The 13,243-nt window shown below is 41.0% G+C and overlaps 1 protein-coding gene across 3 annotated transcripts in view; it reads left to right on the plus strand.

The window, feature by feature from the left end:
- Positions 1 to 13,243, plus strand: part of SLC20A2 (solute carrier family 20 member 2) — a 104,634-nt gene that overhangs the window by 177 nt on the left and 91,214 nt on the right. The window contains exons 1-2 of one of the 3 annotated variants that reach the window (XM_060136598.1): positions 5,677 to 5,769; positions 6,582 to 6,640. The exons of 1 other annotated variant lie outside the window; for it this stretch is intronic. The gene's annotated coding sequence lies outside the window, so the exon portion shown is untranslated. Of the gene's footprint in view, positions 1 to 31; positions 56 to 5,676; positions 5,770 to 6,581; positions 6,641 to 13,243 lie in introns of those variants that run through there. One more of the 3 variants, XM_060136602.1, reaches the window with a different exon arrangement.

Raw genomic sequence — 13,243 nt, forward strand, 5'->3', positions numbered from 1 at the left:
TCAGTGTGCGAACCGGAGGGACGCCGCGACGGCCCCGGTGACGCCCCCCGGGCGCGTGAGTGCAGCCCGGCTCCCTTCCCCGGCCTCGCGGCGCGGCGCTGGCCCCGCCCCCGGCCCCTCCCCGCGACCCTGGGCGGCGACCCCGGCGGTGGGTCCGGCCGCCGTCGCCTGGAGTCCACGTGGGTCTGGCCGCGCTGCGTCCGAGCGCGCGGGGAGAGGGGACGGGTCCTCCCGAGAGCGCGAGCAGCCTCCAGCCCCACCTCGGCGCGCCCGGGCGGCGTCTCGGCGTGGGAGGTGGGAGTGTGCATTGGCCCCGGGTCGAGATTAAGCTGGGAACGCGAAGATTTTCCTTTTTCGTAATGAGGGCATAGGGTTATTTTTAATATTTGCTTAGGAAAGCACGTGCTGTCACTGGCTTTGCATTTTCCCTGTCATAATAAATGATGCGTGGCCGAGGCTATTGAAGTGTTCTAAAAACTGGATGTGCCCAGGATGCTGTAGTCTTGTCAGTTTAAGTGACTTTTGGATATTTAAAATTTTTGTAAGGACTTGCAAGATTCTAGCATGAGACAAGTAATGAATTTATGTAGGATTTCAGCATGAGTATTGAAGTAATCAGATTTCAGTGGTTGGCACAGCCTTGCAAATAAATGGCCACTTGTCCACGTGTTTGAGGTCTTAACTATTCATTTTGAGCGAGTTCTCTAGGATCAGCTGACTGCTGATTATAATTCATACTAGGCCATGTAGAGGCTGTATCCTTAATTGATAAGCAGAGATTAGAGGTAACGTTTAACATCCTACCCCTTAGCCAGCTTTCTCTGCTGCTTTGTGGATCATTCTGTTAAAATTAAACTCACCTCTGTCTGGATGAAGAGCATTGCTTGGTACATAACATAAAAGCTTTATTTCTAGTAGTAACACATATTCGTTTATATATATTATATATACATAATCACGTGCATAAATTTGTAACTGTTTAGTATGATTACAGAGTTGGAAAATTAGGAACGATAATAATGTGCAATGTTGAGTACTGATTGCTTGCCAGGCCTTTGCCAAATGGTCTACATGCTTTATCTCATTTAATCTTCCGGATAACTTTTTGCATAAACATAGGTTGCTTAGAAATACTTGAGTACACGAGTTTGATTTGAACGTGTCCAAATGCGGAATATGTACATTAATTGCTTCTGTTTCTGTTTTTTGTAAAATAAGGGTGTGGGCAATATAAAATGACTCATAGAGTAATTTAATGTGTTTTTCAAGTTGGAAGAAGGCTTTGCATTTGCACAGAACTGCAATTAGTCCCTTTATTGGGGTATTCAATAGTTTCCAAAGCCCTGTGTCTCTTTATCAGAGTTCCCATTACATGTCATTGTCACCCAATGAACAGGCTATGCTTGGATGTTGGAAAAAAGTAAATGTTGGGAAAGCCTTGATGGTCCCTTCTGAAAGGTGCCCTTTTTCCATATATAATTTCTAAGCAACATTCCTAATTAAGGGTTAACGAATGACAGTCAAACAGGAATGTGATTTTCCAGTACCAAACCAAGGAAATAAAAAACTGGGTTGGCTGTTACTTTGTTGATGAGTCTAACTTTCATGGGTATGTAGATGTTGAGAATGTTAAGTAATCTACGTTGTAGGGGTTCTACCTTACTTTTCAGTTTGCCTTTACATGTCTTAAACATATTTGAGTCCAGTACTTTGTGCATGAAGAAGTTAAGTTTTTGACTGGATTTAATTGAGTAGTTTTGACTTCCTTAATCAAGAAGTTTATTCTGTGTTTCCAAAGGTACAATGTAATAATTTATGTAGGCGTAACAATGACGAGAATGATGGTGGGATCCAGCAGTTTGCATCTTGGGAGAGTAGGATTGGGTGAGAGGCCTGCAGAGGATGAGCGAAGCGCTTGGAAATGTGTCATATTTGTGATTAGAGCGTATTGGACTTAACGCATCTTCAGATAGTGGTCCATCATCGCAGAAGAAAGGAGTGAGAATGCTTTGCCAGTCGGTATTTATAAGAGGGTTCCTTTACCTGAAGGCGTTCTCTTCTGGGAGGAGATGAGTGGACGGATGTAGGAAGAAAAAGATGCATGTGTTAACACTTCCACCCATCGTGACTAACTGACTCCTGCCAACACATGCATCTTCAGGCACTTTTCTAGTAGATATTTGATATCTGTGGGCAGCCACTAGTAGAAGAAGAAGGGAAAAGGGCGGGAGGAGACAAAGCACAGGGCTTTAATGAATAGGCTTTCATTTGGGCAAGATTGAGCAGCTGGGCCTCCGCAGCCTCTATTACGAAAACTGTTCCAGTAATACTGTGTGTGTCTGTAAATCTCTTATATGTTATTTGTATCCAGAAATATGGAGAATATCTCTTTAATGTGCTTCATAAACAATGGAAGATATTTAGAATACAGTACATGAAAAGTTATTAATTTCTGTATGTTTGCCATTGTTGGAAGCCGGAGTGACTGTAATGCCAGCATTGGCTCCTGTTCACGAGACATTTAAGGGATATTGTGTTTCATCGGGTTGGAGGACAGGCCCTTCCTCCTTACTTCAGAACTTGGCTCTCACGTGGAGTGAGTGCCCTTTTAGGTCCCAGGGTGCAGGGGCCGTTTCTGGGTCCCTCATGGCCGTATTCCAAGAGCCAAGGACAGAGGCCGGCCTACGGAAGGTGTGCAGTAAATATCTGTGGAATGAGCAGATATGCTGGAATCCTCTCTCTGTTCCCACCTGTCGTGGAAATCCAAGTCACCTCTAGGGGCAGGGCCACTGCAGGCTTGCCCTCTCCAGAGTCCCAGCTCACAGTGAGCCCTTTGAATGGTAGCTGTTTAAACCACATACTTTGGCATTTAATCATTTATGGCTTTATATTGTTGCATGACCATTTCCTGTGTTTTGTTTCCCCACCCAAAATACAGGCTACTCGAGGGCAGGGAATACATGTTTACACAGGTCTGTGTTTGAGAACTTCCTTGTTCATCCAGTATAATAATTTGTACCGAGAAGGTTTATTTTTACCTATTGAGTGAATATTAGGTGCCATGGGGGGAACATCAGAAATATTCAAAATGTGGTCCCAGTCCTCGAGTAGGTAGTATTTCAGTTGGGCAAACATCGTGTACACACGTGGAACAACAAGAGAATTTGGAGTTACATAAAGCACATAATGATAGCTAACGTTGATGTAGTGCTTACAATGTGCTTTTACATGTAAACATATTCGACTCTCACAACAGTCCTTTGACGTAGGTACAGTTATAATCCCACTTTTCACATGAGGAAGCTGAGGCACAGGGAGGTAATTCAGTCACCTGCCCAAGACCACAAAGTGAGTAGTAAGCAGGGAGGTGGCATATGAACCCAGGCAGCCTGGCTCTTGAATCAGTGTGGGTTCTCTGGGGAGTTTTACTTTATCAAAGACAAAAAAGAGAGCTAAAAGTTGACCCTAGTTTCTCAGCTGTAAAGGAAGCTCTTTAAAAATTTCAAAGTAGCATACATGGTGGCAATGACTTTGAGCTGCAGAAACAATGCTGGATTTTCCAGGCAGAAGAGGTTGATAACGAAATGGTTGAGGGGACTGTATTTTGAAATGACTGAAGGCAAGAGGAGAAAAACCAAATTTTGAACCTCAAAGCTGAGGGAGACTAGGACTCTTGGTAGCTGTTGAATTCTAGGACAGTGATTCACCAGGACAAAGGGCAGTGACTGTTTAAGGTACTAATTCTGTGTCAAATAACTCATGTGAAAGAACCCCTAGTGAATGTAATTTACCAGGATGGGAGCATTACTAAAGGCTTCCGGTGCCCATCTGTCCGTTTGCCTTGTCCTTTTGTGAAATCTTGACCCACTTTTTCAGCTTGTCTTGGACAGTAGAACACACTCTTGGGGCCCGGAGGCCTCTTCCAACCAAGTAATATTCATTTGGTGGAAAAAAACTTAACGGCACTGTTGGTTTGGTGACAAACCTGGAGTGAGGTCACTTTGAAGCCATGTGGACTTGGATGAGGGCCTGCAAACAAAATCCAGCAAGATGAAGCAAAGTGGTTTACTCTGAAAGCCCAGTTTTGTATCCCCTTAGTCGGGAGCTGACAATATTATATTGGGGGTGTTGGGCACCAACAGAGCCCATTGAATCCACATGACTCGGCCGATAGGGGAGCACACGCGTCACCATACCCGCTGTCCAGGAATCACAGGAGGAGGTGCCCTGGAGTGAAGCCTGGGCCACAGCCCCGGTTAGCAGCTCTGCAGGTACGATGTTCTGCGTGACATGTCGCTTCTGCTGGGGAGGGGGGTGTGACCTTTGTCTTGGGGGCAGCTTTATAACTTGAGTAAGAAATGGCATGTTGCTGCTATCATTTTCACATCAGCTCATGTTTTGGGATGGCCTGTCAGAGCAGCAGCTTATGACTCTGAATATCGTCCTGCAGTTGTGTTCTATTTAAATATCTGAGGATATAGTTGGGACAATTTGGGCTAAAAATAATCTCCATTGAAGTGTTTATCCATTTGGCACGTTAGCCTTAATCTTAGTTTTGGCATCTTCTCTGAACGGGGGATTTTTAGGGAAGGAGAAAATGACACAGTGATTTCATTTGTCTTAAACCTGTCAAGCTGGAGTAATGGCATCCCTACTGCCCTGTTTTATGACTCTTAGGGCTGTAGAGCTGCATCCCGAACGTGACCTAGTGTGGTGGTTCTTTAAGTATGAGTGTAGACAGAATGACCCAGGGTTCGTTATACAGTAACAGGAGCAGATGCCTTAGCCTAATCCCAGAGGTTAGAGCTCTTTAGAGCTGGAGCTGGGCAGGCATCTGTATTTTAAGCCATCCTCCGGTGACCCTAGTACCCATCTCCTCATGTAAGAAGAACCAGCCCTGTATTTTAGAGTTTTGTTTTTTTTTTTGCGGTACGCGGGCCTCTCACTGTTGGGGCCTCTCCCATTGCGGAGCACAGGCTCTGGACGCGCAGGCTCAGCGGCCATGGCTCACGGGCCCAGGCGCTCCGCGGCATGTGGGATCTTCCCGGACCGGGGCATGAACCCGCGTCCCCTGCATCCGCAGGCGGACTCTCAACCACTGCGCCACCAGGGAAGCCCCAGCCCTGTATTTTATAGATGAGAAAATCAGGGAAAAGTCAAATGGCTTGCCTACAGCTGGTTCAGTGGTGTCAAGATTTTATCACCAGATAGTATGCAATTTCAGAATTTTATGGCTAGAAGAAATTTTCCAGGTCATCAGTTCTGTAGCTCACTTTATAGCTCAGTATAAATCATGCTTGTTCATACCATTTCCAAATAAGATATGAACGCAGAGAAATAGTGTTTTCTCAAAGCCCATCTTCTATCCTGGCCATGGTAAACATCAAAACGTCAGTCACCAGAATTTCTTTACAATTTTAATGGCTATTTTTTGTTAATTTCTGGAACAGTCAATTATTTGCAGTATTTTTAATTGTATAACCTGTGATGCCCTATAAAATTTTTTTGAAAATATATTTAGAGTTGAAGTGAAGGATTGAAATTTTTTATCTGAGTTACTTATTTTTCAGTCTTAGCGAAAATATAACACTGTGTGAGAATTTTCACTACTTTATTAGAGTTTTTTTGTTTTTAAAATCTGATTGATTTTTAGCTTTTTTTTTTTTCAAGGCATCTTACCTTGGAAACAGCACAGCTTGGCTTCCGTGTCATCGCTGAGTTCAGAGAATCCTAGTTTCACCGTGTCCTCAGTAGAGACCAGAGAACCAGGTTTGTTCCTTCAAGAAGTGTCCCAGTGCCTTGGAATTCAGCAGCTGTTTCCAGAAGTAAATAATCATGTCAGATGCCTGTGAATGGACTGTATGGCCAAGTGACCCGTTACGATATTCATGGAAGAATGGTTTAAAAAAAAAAAAAAAAAAAAACTGAAGAAAAGGCAAATTTCAAGAATTGGCCCAATGCCATTTAGGATTTTTGAGCAGCTGAAAGAAGATAGTTCTGCAAATATGAGCAACAAGACTGTAGCATATTTCTTTACATGTTTCTTACATTGTCTTTGTTACCCCATTGCTTTTGTGTATAATATTTGAGTTATTTTTCCCCTGCTGCTAAAGCTGGTAATCTGCTTACGATCAGAGTTTCAATCTGTGTGGATAGAGAAACAGTAGATACAATAGGAGGAATGGGAGCTTATAATAGGATGTTGGCCCTCAGAAATTGACTTTCACTGAAGAATTCCTCAAGGCGCAGGATATTGAGAAACTGCTTCTTCTCAGTGATTGTTCAAAGCTTTGGGGCTTTAGGTTCATCTTCCTTTATCTTCCTCTCAGCCTCTGTGTGTGCCTGCTTTTTTCCTTGCACAGTTTTTTGGACTGAAAATCTGATGACTATATTTTTTCAGCTTAAAAATAAGAGTTATACGAATTACAGCTTCATAAATAGACCTTTGGTACGGTAGCTCTTCTACCCTTGGTTATTTCCTAGGATTAAGAGTAGAATAATTTCCCTTCTTTTTCAGAATAGCTCTTCCTTATTGTTTTTATGTTCTTGTTAAGTGTTTTGTTTTCTTCTATTGTTTCTAGATGGAAATGAAGGATGATCTCTGTGTTCTGTTTTCAGTTATGTAGGAGTCCAGAATAAGGTGGGTCGTAGAAATTTATAGGAAATTTGCATCTTTTCACTGTTATTGTTTTAACCTTGTGTTAAGCTTCCATCAGACTTTTTTTTTTTTTTTTTTTTTTTTTAGCAGTATTGATGTAAATGTCACCTTCTTACTCTGCCCTTTCTTTTTTAGGGCAGTAGTAAGAAGCAGGGATTTCTCCAAATACTGATAAGCACAGAGGGAGAAAAAGTGAGAGAAAGAGAAAGCTTTTGTGATTAGTAAATGAAGCAGTTGGTCACTAAGGTCATTGATGTGTACGTGTCAATGTGAAAATTAGTTTGTGGAACAATAAATGCTGGAGAGGGTGTGGAGAAAAGGGAACCCTCTTGTACTGTTGGTGGAAATGTAAATTAATACAACCACTATGGAGAACAGTATGGAGGTTCCTTACAAAACTAAAAATAGAACTACCATATGACCCAGCAATCCCACTACTGGGCATATACCCTGAGAAAACCATAATTCAAAAAGAGTCATGTACCACAATGTTCATTACAGCTCTATTTACAATAGCCAGGACATGGAAGCAACCTAAGTGTCCATCGACAGATAAATGGATAAAGAAGATGTGGCACATATACACAATGGAATATTCCTCAGCCATAAAAGAAACAAAATTGAGTTATTTGTAGTGAGGTGGATGGACCTAGAGTCTGTCATACAGAGTGAAGTAAGTCAGAAAGAGAAAAACAAATACCGTATGCTAACACATATATATGGAATCTAAAAAAAAAAGGTTATGAAGAACCTAGGCACAGGACAGGAATAAAGACACAGATGTAGAGAATGGACTTGAGGACACGGGGAGGGGGAAGGGTAAGCTGGGATGAAGTGAGAGAGTGGTATGGACATATATCCACTACCAAATGTAAAATAGATAGCTAGTGGGAAGCAGCCGCATAGCACAGAGAGATCAGCTTGGTGCTTTGTGACCACCTAGAGGGGTGGGATAGGGAGGGTGGGAGGGAGACACAAGAGGGAGGGGATATGGGGATATATGTATATGTATAACTGATTCACTTTGTTATAAAGCAGAAACTAACACACCATTGTAAAGCAATTATACTCCAATAAAGATGTTAAAAAATAATAGTAATACAGGAGGGAGGAAATAGGTATGGATGAAACAAGTTGACAGAAAAAAAAGAAAGAAAATTACTTTGTGGGTTAGAGCTAAGATGGTTAACTGACATAAGTAAATTTTATTGTTTTCAGCTCTTCTTAGTTTTGCTGCTAAGTCAGTTGATCTCATCAGTACTTTTCTCCTCTGGAGATTGTGGAAACCATTGTTCACAATCAAGTTTTACCCAGCAGCGAGAAACAGAAACAAAAGAACAGGTTTAAAAATTTAATTTAATATAGTGAAATTCCAGAAACCATTTGTCTTTTTTTAATATTTCCTTTCCCAGAGGTTTCTTTTACTTTATCCTTTTTTTTGCCTTTCTACCCTACCTATTTATCACCTGGTCTCACTTTTACATTTTTCCTCATTTGTCCAGAATTTCTTGTTTGGTATCTTTGCATTTTGCCTCCTTCCTTCCTTTTTCTATGACTCAGTCTCCCATTAAAAATGCTGTCTGTTCCTTGGGCATGCCTCCTTCCGCGCCGGCCCCACCGTTCTTTCTTGTCCCCTCTTGTAATTTAGTTCCTGTCCTCTCACCCCTGCCTGGTTCCTCCTCGCCTCTGCTCACTTCTGTCACCTCCCGTCAGTGACGACCTCTCCTCCACCACCTCCGTCCGCTTCTGTCTGTAGAGCTCACCGATCTGTCACGGTTTCATCGAGCTCTGATTCCTGATCAGCCCTACATTTATGCTGTTTTCTTCCTGTACCTTTTGTGCATTTGCTCCGTGAGCTCTTTTTCTATTTTCCTTGTCCCTGGGTGGCAGGTATTACTAGATGCATTTGTTGTCTGTACTTGCATAGAACACAGGTCCTTGCTGTGTATTTCCTGGGTAGCCAGGATGAATCAATTATTATTAACTTTTCTTGGAACATTGAGCTTCCTGTGTTTTCTGCTTCTAAGAATTAGATTGGTATTCTAGAAGACTAATACTACTTTAAAGAGAGGAGAGTCATATGATTTTAACATTTTTAACTCTTTATTCAAGAGTTCATGCCATTTCACTTCACTGCCTTGTCTTGAAAAATTAAAGAAGACAGACATCCAAAGCAGGTTTGGGGGTAGGGGCGGGTGGAGGATGAGAAGAGAAAGATAAATACCACAAAAGGGCTCGCAATCAATTTCTATAGACGGAAAACGGAAACCACAAACCGCAGACTCTAAGATTTAGTACGTAAAAGGTCCCCTAAAAGAATAAAAAGTATCAGTAATTCTGTTAACTAATCTGAGTACTAGGTCATCTATATTTTTATATGTTCCTTGAAGTTCCAGGACTTTAATAACAAAACAGAAACTTAATCTTGTAAATATTCATTTTATTTTGAGAGACTTGATGTCTCCTTAAGTATTAACCTGTGTCATTTTGTAATTATACCGTACCAGTCTCCAAATGTCATGAATAACCAACCCTGTTAGTTTCTTGTGTGGGAAAGCGTATAAATTGTGTGGTCTTGCCCCTCTGGACTCTGGAGTCATGTTGTAATGAAAAGGTAGCTTTTTGGCAAAATCTTAACGTTCTGCTGTTGATGGTTTACCTTGTTGTAGATTTTTCCTTCATTCTTGCATGCACTATGCGTGTCGTGCTGTCCTGTAATTTCGTTTTGTGCAGTGAACTACTGGAGGTGGACTAATGTGAGTGCAGATGCAGCTTTATTAAACGTGAAAAAGAAAAACCCTATATACCGCATAATGTAGTGTCTAAATGCTATGGTAAGAACAGCCCTACAGATTCAAGCTGATCATGTTGGATCTCCTTTCTGCCTGCGTCTGCCCTCCTTGAGGTGGTGGTTGGCAGGTATCTTGAAGCTGGTTCTGTAATGTTCACCACCCGTGAGCAGCTAGCAGAATCAACATCAGAACCGCTGTTAAGTACTAACAAGAAATGCATGCAGATGTGCTAAATACAGGACTGTGTTCTGGGATTACAGAGATGAGCAGGGTGTGAGCCGTTCTCTCTGGAAGCTCATCGTTGAGTAGGGAATGTTGATAAGTGACAACTGCAACACACTAGGGCAGATGCAAAAATATACGTAAGTAGCTGCTGTCATAGGAAGAGATTAATTGGGAGAGTCAGAAAGTAGAGGTCAAAAACCTCAAAAAGTCAGATGTAATGTGTAGGTAATGGGGGATGTGCGTGTGTGTGTATTGCGATTATGAAGTAATTGCTGGTCTCTCCTTATTACCTGTGTGAACTGGGCAAGCTACTGAAAGCACTCAGGCTCAGTGTCTTCACTTTGAAATGGTGATATTGTCTAGTAATGTTACATGGATTCAATGAGGTAATATATACGAGGTGCCAGTATGGTCCATTATTCAGTTATCATTTAAAAGTTGGAGAAGGAAACACCCGGTAGAGAACATGGCAGATGAACATACTCTTATTATGTAGATAATGTTGCTGCCCCACATGCCTGGAATTCCCATTTCAAATTTGGTTTTATAGTTTTTAGGAAAACTTAACCTTAGTAAAAACCTTGTAGTCAATCCCCTCTTTTTTTTTAACCAAAAGAAGTTTATTTCGCTTAGTCTACTTGCCAGGTGTAGTTGTCAGTGACGGTGATTTCTTCCCATACATCACATCCATTCTCAAATTTAAAATTTGCTACAGTTAAGCATATTTGACAGAAATATCCCACAGGTTTTAAAGTGTTCAGCTAGAATGACATCACTGGGCTAGGTCTCCATAACAACTGCTCTCAGGAAAATTAGAGTAAGATTTATTGGATACAGACACTTTGGAGTGTATTATAAAATCAGTCTTTGTAGAGTTGTAATCACAACACTGCGTTATATATACGAACCTAAATTTAGTTCCTAGATTATATCTATGTTTTTGTTATTTTAAAAGCGTTTAAATTAACTTCTTTTAACAGAACCATACTGAACAGTCTGCATTTTCTAGTGTAGTAGAAAAAATTGGCACAGTGATTTAATATTATTTTGCTTATATTATGGTTGATTGATTTCTTTAAAATCTGGGTCTATGTCCTAGACCATAGGATAACCCCGCCGGGTAAACTTCTCACTTGAAACAAATGATTCTTCTGTTCTGTGTTGTTGAGTCTTGTTATAAAAGTCCACTAATTCATAGCATGATTAGACTTGTCTATTCTGTCGTGATTTTGTGTATTATAAGTGTTGTATTTGGGGTAATTTTTAAATATCAGTATTGGGCTAGAACTACCAGCACAGAATTTTGATGAAAATATGTCTTGTCTAAAGCATCTTTAAAGTTCCTTATTTACAGTCAAGGGATTTAAATCCGTTTCGTTTGTATTTTATGGCTGGTGTTAATTTGTATTGATGTTACATTCATTTCCACAGCAAGGGAGACTTGGTGCATTAATATTCCAAAGTTTAGTTTAAGCCGGCTGTGATTAGACAAGTGGCTTTCACTTGTATTCTCTGGAAAATTCTCCACAGCAGTCCTCTGGGCATGTTAACATGTTTAATCACCCTAATGAATGTCTAGTTAAGTTAGCAGAGGGCTTTGGGACATCACAGCAGATGGTGTAGGACGAGCTGAGATGTTGGTTTTGTCTTTCAGTGCTCCTTATTATATACTTTGAGAAATGAAATTTTTTTCTGATAGTGTTTTATTTTTTCTTGGATTTTAATAATCAATATTATTATTATTAATAACAACAACAGTTACCATTATGGAGCCTCAGTAGGGCCAGGCTCTTGACATACATCGAACTCTTTGCTTCTAGTCAGGTAATTTTCTAATAAAATTTGAGGTTATGAAATACATTTATGTATTATGTGCAATATGTGTTTATATTGATAAATAAATAGGCAGATAAATGTTAGGGCAGTTCTGCAGATGCATAGGTTTGTGGTGAGTGTTACATCTCCCCGCTGTGAAAGTAAGGATGTTGAGGGAGGTTTTTGAGCTGCCCAAGGTCACACAGACAGCAAATGGTGAAACCAGGATTGTACTCCAGGTCTGATGAAATCCCATGCTTTCAATCACTTTTCTGTTCCGCCTTTAAAATATTTCCCCTTGAAAAAGTAAAGTTTAGCTGTTTTATAAATGCATCTTATTTTGAGCTAAGGTGGTTTCTATTAATTCTATGCTGTACAGCTACTTTTTCCCCAAAAATAAAACAACTGTGTTCTTGACCTGGGAGTAATGAGGCTCAATGTTAAAAGTAACCAATGCTTAGTGGAAAAACAAAACCAAATACTATGGAAAAGTATAAAGGAGGTGGTGAAAATCACTAGGTATGTGGTTTGATGTATAGTTGGTCTTCCAGACTTTTTGGTGTATAAATACACATATGTATATTTTTAAAGCAAAAATAGATCCATAACATTCACGTTGTTTAGTAATTCTTCTTTCATTTATTATATATTGGCCATCCTTCCACAGCATTATAAGTTTACATCTTCATGAAAATTTTTCTTTTTCATTTTTTAAAAATAATTCTTTTATTTTAGAACAGTTTTGGGTTTATGGAAAATCGCAGAGCTGGTGCCAAGAGTTCCCTGTTTCCCTGATCATTAACGTCTTACCTTAGTGTGGTGTGTTTGTCAGAACTAATGAGCCAATATTGATACATCGTTATTAACCGAAGTCCATGCTTCCTCAGATTTCCGTAGCTTTTTACCTTCTGTCTTTTTGTGTTCCAGGATCCCATCCAGGATTCCATACTTCAGCCCTCAGGTCTCCTTCGGCTCTCCATGCCTGTGACAGTTTCTTATAGACTTTTCTTGTTTTTTATGACTTGGACAGTTTGGGGGCGTACTAGTCAGGTGTTGTAGGGTGCCCCTCAACTGGGGCTTCGCAGATGTTCTTCTCATGGTTCCACTGGGGTTGTGTGTTTGGGGGAGAGAAACCCCTGGGGCCAAGAGCCGTTTTCATCGCATCGTTTCTAGGGTGCCTGCTGTCTGTGTGACGTTGACCTTGGTATCCTGACTGAGGCGGTGCTTGTCAGGTGTCGGTACTGCGGAGTTACTCTCTTTCTCCCCTTCGCATCTGTGCTCTTGGGAAGAAGGCAGCACCCGTGTCAGGAGTCGGGGGCCATGCTCCACCTCTTTGGGGCAGGGCAGGGGACCTACCTACAGTATTTGGAATTCTGCAGCACAGGAGCTTTGTCTGTTCTCCGCAGGTATTCATTTATCCAGTCTGTTTACTTATATCAGTGTAGACCAGTGGGTATTTATACTTGTGTTATAATCTGACACAACACTACTGTCTGGCTCAAATTGTTCCAGCTTTGGCCATCTGGAGAGCTTTCAGCTGGTTCCTGCCTCCCTTTGCCATACCCTGTTATTGTGGGTTAATGTCTTCCTTTTTTTACCTAGCTCCTTGGTATTCCATTGTAAGGGTACACCATAATATATTTAATCCCTCTTTAATGATAATTTAGGTATCAGATTTCTCACCATTGTAAACAAGCTGGTGATGAACAGTCTTCAAAAACTGTATTTATGAAAATATTCTTTGATCCTTCAG

Source organism: Lagenorhynchus albirostris, chromosome 21, assembly GCF_949774975.1.
Source record: "Lagenorhynchus albirostris chromosome 21, mLagAlb1.1, whole genome shotgun sequence".
Lineage (NCBI taxonomy): Eukaryota > Metazoa > Chordata > Mammalia > Artiodactyla > Delphinidae > Lagenorhynchus > Lagenorhynchus albirostris.